Source organism: Hylobates moloch, unplaced genomic scaffold (assembly GCF_009828535.3).
Source record: "Hylobates moloch isolate HMO894 unplaced genomic scaffold, HMol_V3 SCAFFOLD_2, whole genome shotgun sequence".
NCBI classification, from domain to species: Eukaryota; Metazoa; Chordata; class Mammalia; order Primates; family Hylobatidae; genus Hylobates; species Hylobates moloch.
This window is the reverse complement of record NW_026652277.1, coordinates 152,794,851-152,801,366: the sequence shown is the minus strand read 5'-3', so window position 1 is coordinate 152,801,366 and position 6,516 is coordinate 152,794,851. Positions and strand designations below refer to the sequence as shown.

General features: G+C 35.2%; 1 protein-coding gene across 6 annotated transcripts in view; it reads left to right on the top strand.

Moving 5' to 3' along the window:
• HBS1L (HBS1 like translational GTPase) overlaps positions 1–6,516 on the top strand; it is a 220,996-nt gene that overhangs the window by 20,353 nt on the left and 194,127 nt on the right. The gene's annotated exons all lie outside the window — the stretch shown is intronic.

Genomic DNA, 6,516 nt, shown 5'->3' with positions numbered 1-6,516 from the left:
TTTTTTTTTTTTTTTTGCACTTTTTTTTAGTAGAGATAGGGTTTCACCGTGTTGGCCAGGATGGTCTTGATCTCCTGACCTCATGATCCGCCTGCCTTGGCCTCCCAAAGTGCTGAGATTACAGGCGTGAGCCACTGCACCTGGCCTGTTATTATTATTTTTTTTTAAGACAGAGTCTCTCTGTTGCCAGGCTGGAGTGCAGTGACGCTCACTGCAGCCTCTGTCTCCCGGGTTCAAGTGATTCTCCTGACTCAGCCCCCTGAGTAGCTGGGACTACAGGTGCATGTCACCACGCCCAGCTAATTTTTGTATTTTTAGTAGAGACAGGGTTTCACCATGTTGGCCAGGATAGTCTTGATCTCTTGACCTTGTGATCCACCGCCTAGGCATCCCAAAGTGCAGGGATTATAGGCGTGAGCCACCATGCCCGGCCTAACTTGTTGTTTACAGTAAGTAATGGAATGTGGAGTTTTCCTTTTTGCTACTGACAGTTGTGTGCCCTACAGCGACAAAGTTTCAGCAATGGAGGATCAATAAAAGCTTTTCTAATCAGTAGAATAATTATGTAATTCATCCCTTAAAGCAGTGGTTCTCAACTAGCAATCAGAATCACTGGAGGAATTACTTCAGAACACAGATACTGTGGCTTCACTCCATATACGCTGAAGCAGTCTCTGAGGAATGGCACTTGGGAATGTGTATTTTCAAAATTATTCCCCAAAATGTATATTTCTGTTCGAGAACCATTGCCTTAAAGGGAGAAATCAGTAGAATGAGTTATCAATGCCAAGAATAACATCTGACCAACTCGAATGAATAATTTCTAGAAATCAGGAATACCAAGGAAAAATGCTACTTAGGAATTATGGCCTTTTGCATAAAATGATGGAGATATTATTAGTATTCCTTGCAAAAATATAATGCAGTAGAATCTAAAATGTTATTTTATTAGTTTTTTTGAGATGGAGTCTCACTCTGTTCCCCAGGCTGGAGTGCAGTGGCATGATCTTGGCTCACCGCAACCTCCACCTCTCGGGTTCAAGCGATTCTCATGTCTCAGCCCCCCGAGTAGCTGGGATTACAGGTGCGTGTCACCGCACCTGGCTAATTTTTGTATTTTTGGTAGAGACAGGGTTTCACCACATTGGCCAGGTTGGTCTCGAACTCCTGACCTCAGGTGATCTGCTCACCTCGGCTTCCCGAAGTGCTGGGATTATAAGCGTGAGCCACCACGCCTGGCCAAATTTTTTTTTTTAAATGAAAATAAAAAGGCTGGTCTTTTCCCAGTAAATATTTTTTCTCTGGCAGCTACTTTACTGTGCATTTGATAATTTTTTGTATTACTTTTGTTTCTGTTTATTTTCAGAATGACATTCCAAAATTTTAATCTCTGTGTGATGTTTTTATATTCAGTATTTTGATGGTAAAAGTTAAGATGGCATTATGTCTTTTTTTTTTTTTTAAACCAAACACTTCTTGATTTCTTGTGGTGTCTTCAGGTTTTTGTTTTTAATTGAATGGATCAGTGCACCATAATACTAAAGCTTAGGAGATCATTTAGATCACAAGCTATATTTTGTGATTGATTTTAAAATTTGAATTATCCCAATGGTTGAGATTGTTTTTCTAGTCTCGAACCTTGATCAAACATTTTAGTAACTTTGAATTAGTATATGACTGAACTAGATGTATATATTGGCAGTCTCCAACTTAGGAGTGACTTAATTGAATTATAAGAGTTTGTTTGTAACTGATGATAATTACTGATAGGTTAAGTGCTGCACAAGTAGTCCACATTGCACATGAATCCCCAAATACTTATGTAATCTACACTGTAGTTGAATATTGAATAGCAGCACTATTGTGTTACCTTCTTTTATAACAAAGTAATTTTCAAGTGGAAATGCAATACTTTTAAAGCCATGTAGTAGACCTTCTAGGGTGAACTAGGTCTCCATTTGTTGGCTGATTAGGGTTGTAACTACCAGGTATGAGATTCTTTTGGTGGGGAAAAAATTATATATTATAGGGTGATAAGAGAAGGCAACAATATCTTAAATAGGTTTCCAAGCTTCCTATTTTCCTTGGCTTGGCTGCTGGTCTGTCAGGCATGTACATGACAAGTACTTGCCCTGTTGACTAAGGGAATGTCACAGTCTCTTTGAGACTGCGAAGGTGGAACTGAGCAGAGCTTTCCACCTTCCACCCTTGGCCATCGATCCTTGGTAAAAAGTCAAGTGTCTGCTTGTTCGTGAATACACTCCTTGTGATGATTGTTGGTACTAAGTGTATATTCTGTACCAGCTGCTGTTTATTGATTGCTGTCTTAGTAGCTCAGGTATGCTACGTGTTTTAGTTGACTTTATTTTCCAGTTCAGCTATAAATTTTAAGATGCAAAGCTGTTTTTATTTGCATTATGATCAAGGGCATTAATAATTTACTTTAGGAATAGAGATAATATTGTAATTATATTCTAAATGATATAAAATACATTATAAACAATTTTTGCTCTTCACTCTTTTTGGTTTCTTAAAAGATCTGATGTTGTTCATGGATGGATGTTTTGTCCTTTTGCATTCTAAAGTCTTTAGGTGGCTCTTTTGGATATGATTCTTTTTGCAATAAATTGCCAAGAACCAGGGTTTCATTTCTGTACAGAGCACTTTTTAAAACTTCCCTTTTTAAAACCTTTCCTAGTTACTAAACTGGCATTGTAACCTCTTTTTCTCCTTTTAGCTTTGAATCTGTCTTTCTTAAACTTGTCTTTTACTCTTTTTCTTCTCATATGTATTAATAACTATAGTCAGTGTTTTATATTTAGTTTTTAGTACTCAGTGGGGGGTCATGTAACTAATTGTCATACCAGGGATAAAACTAATAAGGTGCTCATTTTTTGTAAGTAAAAGGAACCACTGAAGATAAAATACGGTTATAGAGAAGAAGAATGAGTTCTCATATGATTACTTACCTTTTTAAATTGACCCTGAATCTGTATGTGGAGCATTGCAAATAAACAAGTATACATTGTATGTTGAGAAAGAACTGTGTATCAACATGTTTTTTGTGTTCATGCAGGTATATATTTGGTTATGAAGTCAGTTTTATAATAGTTCAGAAATTGTTTTATATATAAACAGATTATATATAAAGTGGACTAGACAGGGAGGGATTAATATGAATTTCTATACTAGTTTTCCTTTACCTATATATTTATAATGACAAAGCTCAGCTTATGCAGTTATACAGTTTTAATTTTTAGATTGTCAATAATTTGTCACATTTTGAATATATATATTTTGTAGAAGCTACATTGAAAGAAATTAAAATTCTGAGATTTTCCTAAATCAAATGTAAAAACATACAATCTATCCATTAGGATTTTCTATATAAACTTGATATTTCTGAATGGTCTTTTAATCATTTATGCTGAAAGTACTGTTTTATTTCTATAAACAAATTAAAAAAACAAACTACCTGGTTGTGAAAATTTTAAGGTATTTAGCATTTAGAATTCTTGCCTTCCATGGGGTAAAATTTTATATATTCTTTTTACTTTTTAGGACTCACATAGAAACACTCTTTAAGTATAGGTTGTGATGAATATTGGTGATGTAATTGCAGAGATGACAGTGCAAGGCAAAGGAAATGATAAGCTGGGTATGGTGGCATGTACCTGTAGTCTGAGCTGTTTGGGAGGCTGAGGCAGGAGGATTACCACTTGAGCCCAGGAGTTCAGGTTCAGCCTGGGCAGTGTGGTGAGACCCCATCTCAAAAAAAAAAAAAAAAAAAAAAAGAACTGATAAAATGCATTTATTTCCGACATTGACATGCCTAATTTATATTGGATGAGAGAAGGAAAGCAGTTTAGATGCAGGATATAACCCAAGATGAACAAAGATATGATTCTTACGTCAAAGGGGAGGGGGATAGATGCACACTTCAACACATGATTATCTTTATTACAGTGTGCTGTAGTATACCCTTCAAAGCTGACACCTTTGTCTTCCTCATCCAAGGTGCCACCTTCTCTTCTGTTTCCCATCTTTGTTATTACTATCACCATCTAGTTAACCAAAACCAGGAGCTTAGTATCATCCTTGGTTCATCTCTCTTCGCCTGCTACTCATAATTGATTACCATTCCTGTTATTCTCACCTTATAAATAAGTAAATATATGTGTGTGTGCACATAATATGCATACATATATAGTTGACTTTTGTTATTTGCAGTAGTTATGTTTTATAGTCGCTACGAACACTGAATTAATGAATACTGAACCATTGCTCCTACAAGAAATACAGAGGTAGGTTCCTGTGAGCCTCTCATCACATTTTCATCGATCAATGAATACATAACATTGTTTTATATGTGTCTCTGTTTAAAGACACCTTATTTAATGGATGTGTGTAGCATGGATTCATTAACACCGAACTCATGGCCAACAGCACTGGAATTCATGCCTTATCTAACATCTTTTATTTGTTAGACACATCCTAGCCTTCTTGTGTTTAGAATACTAAGCACTACACTTACAGGCCATTTTAAAAATTACCAACAAAAAGTACAAAATTACCAACAAAAAGCACAAAACTGGAAAAAATGCGACACTAAGTAGACCATGAAAAGGACATTTGTTTACAGTATGAGAGCTGTATCAAAAAGGCCGACTGTCACCTTCCGTGAAATTGCATGTTGGATGACTCAAACTTTTTGCTGCTCTGCACATGTCCACAAGTGAGTGCAAAAGTGAGTAGTGATTTTGGGATTACAAGTAAATTGTGATTAGGTGAATTCACAGATGTGGAACCTGTGAATAATGAGAATCAACTGCACATTTTTTGGCCCACTACTCTTTATTGTTATTTTTCCTCTTTATTATTTTCTTTATTATTACTTTTCCTCTTTATTGTTACATCTTTATTGTTACTTTTATTTTCATTATTTTATTTACTGTTACTTTTCCTCTTAAAGGCCATTAGCTTTTAGCAGAATTACCTAAACATCTGACTGGTTTCTTGACTTTTCAGTTTATTTCAGCCAGAAAAAGTTTTCTAAACTAAAGATCTAATTTTCTGTCTCCCTATCTAAATCCTTTTATTTCCTGAGCCCCTTTATGAACTCATTTCTGTTTTGTACCTGCTTACCCAAACCTACCCAAGAACACCTACCTGAGTTTCCTCTCCTTCTATAGTGCTTGCCTTTTTTCTCTCCCCCTTCCCTCCTGGCTAATTGCTGTTTGAATTGTAGTTTTGATATCACTTTACTCTCAATCATGGGGTAGGGGAACTTTCATATGCACCCATAGTTGACTGTTCTCCCTTTATTACCATCCCATGTGAAGTCATAATTCCTCTCCCACACATACATAGACTTCTGTTGTAACTCTGCTTTATTCTTCACAGCACTTGTGTCCTCTGACACTGTGTTTGTTGTATATACACTTGTTTTTGTTATGTTTTCTCTCTGCTCTCCCTCCACCCCCCTTCCATGTAAGTTCTACAAATACAGGAATTTTCTGTATTCACTGCTGTATTCCCAACTCAGAATATGTCTGGCACATAAACATAGGCAAGGGTTTTAAGTAAAAATTGAGCCTGTCTCCTAATATGGTCCCACAATCTTGTTCCTTAGAGGAATGCCACTGTAAATACACTGTTTCTTCTTTATTCTTCCAAAGGTTTCTCTAGCATGTTACACATATGTGAATGTACATATACATTTTTATACAAATGGAGAATATACTCTAACACTTATATATGTATCACTTAATAAAGCATTTTGCAGAACTTCACTGCCATATACAGATCAATCTCATTCTTTCTTAACAGCTACCTAGAATTCTGTAATGTGATTGTACCATAATTTATTAAACAGCCTCTATTGATGAACATTTTAAGTGTTCCAGTTGTTATTGCTAATAATAAATAAGCATCCTACATTTCTAGAAATTGAGTTTATATACTTGAAAGTTTTGGATAGATATTGCCTAATTGCCCTTAATAGAATTGATTTCCCTCCCACTAGTTTATGAGCATTTCTGCCCAAATTCTTATAGATAGGGGTATTATTCCTTTTGGTATTATACCAACCTGATAATTGGAAAATTTTTTTTCATTTATTTATATTTCTTATATATAAAGATGTATTTTTCTCCCTGTCTACTCTTAATCTGCCCATTTTACTGCTGGTTTATCTCATTTCATGATTTTTTTAAGGTGTGTGTGTCTGTGTATGTGTGTGTGTATGTGTATGTATATGTGTGGATCCATATACACACGTACGCGTATTTATATACTAAGGAAATTAGTCATAAAATTGTTATATGCATGGAAAACACTTTCTGATTTCTAGTGTGTCAGGTCATTTGTTAGAAGATAGATTTTGAAATTGTATATATTCAGATTTATCAGCCTTTTTTCTTAAGGGTTTTGGAAAATTATGCTCCACTACAATATATATATTTTTTAAAAATATTCATTGTTTTTTCTAATACCTTTGTCAGATTCATTATTTTA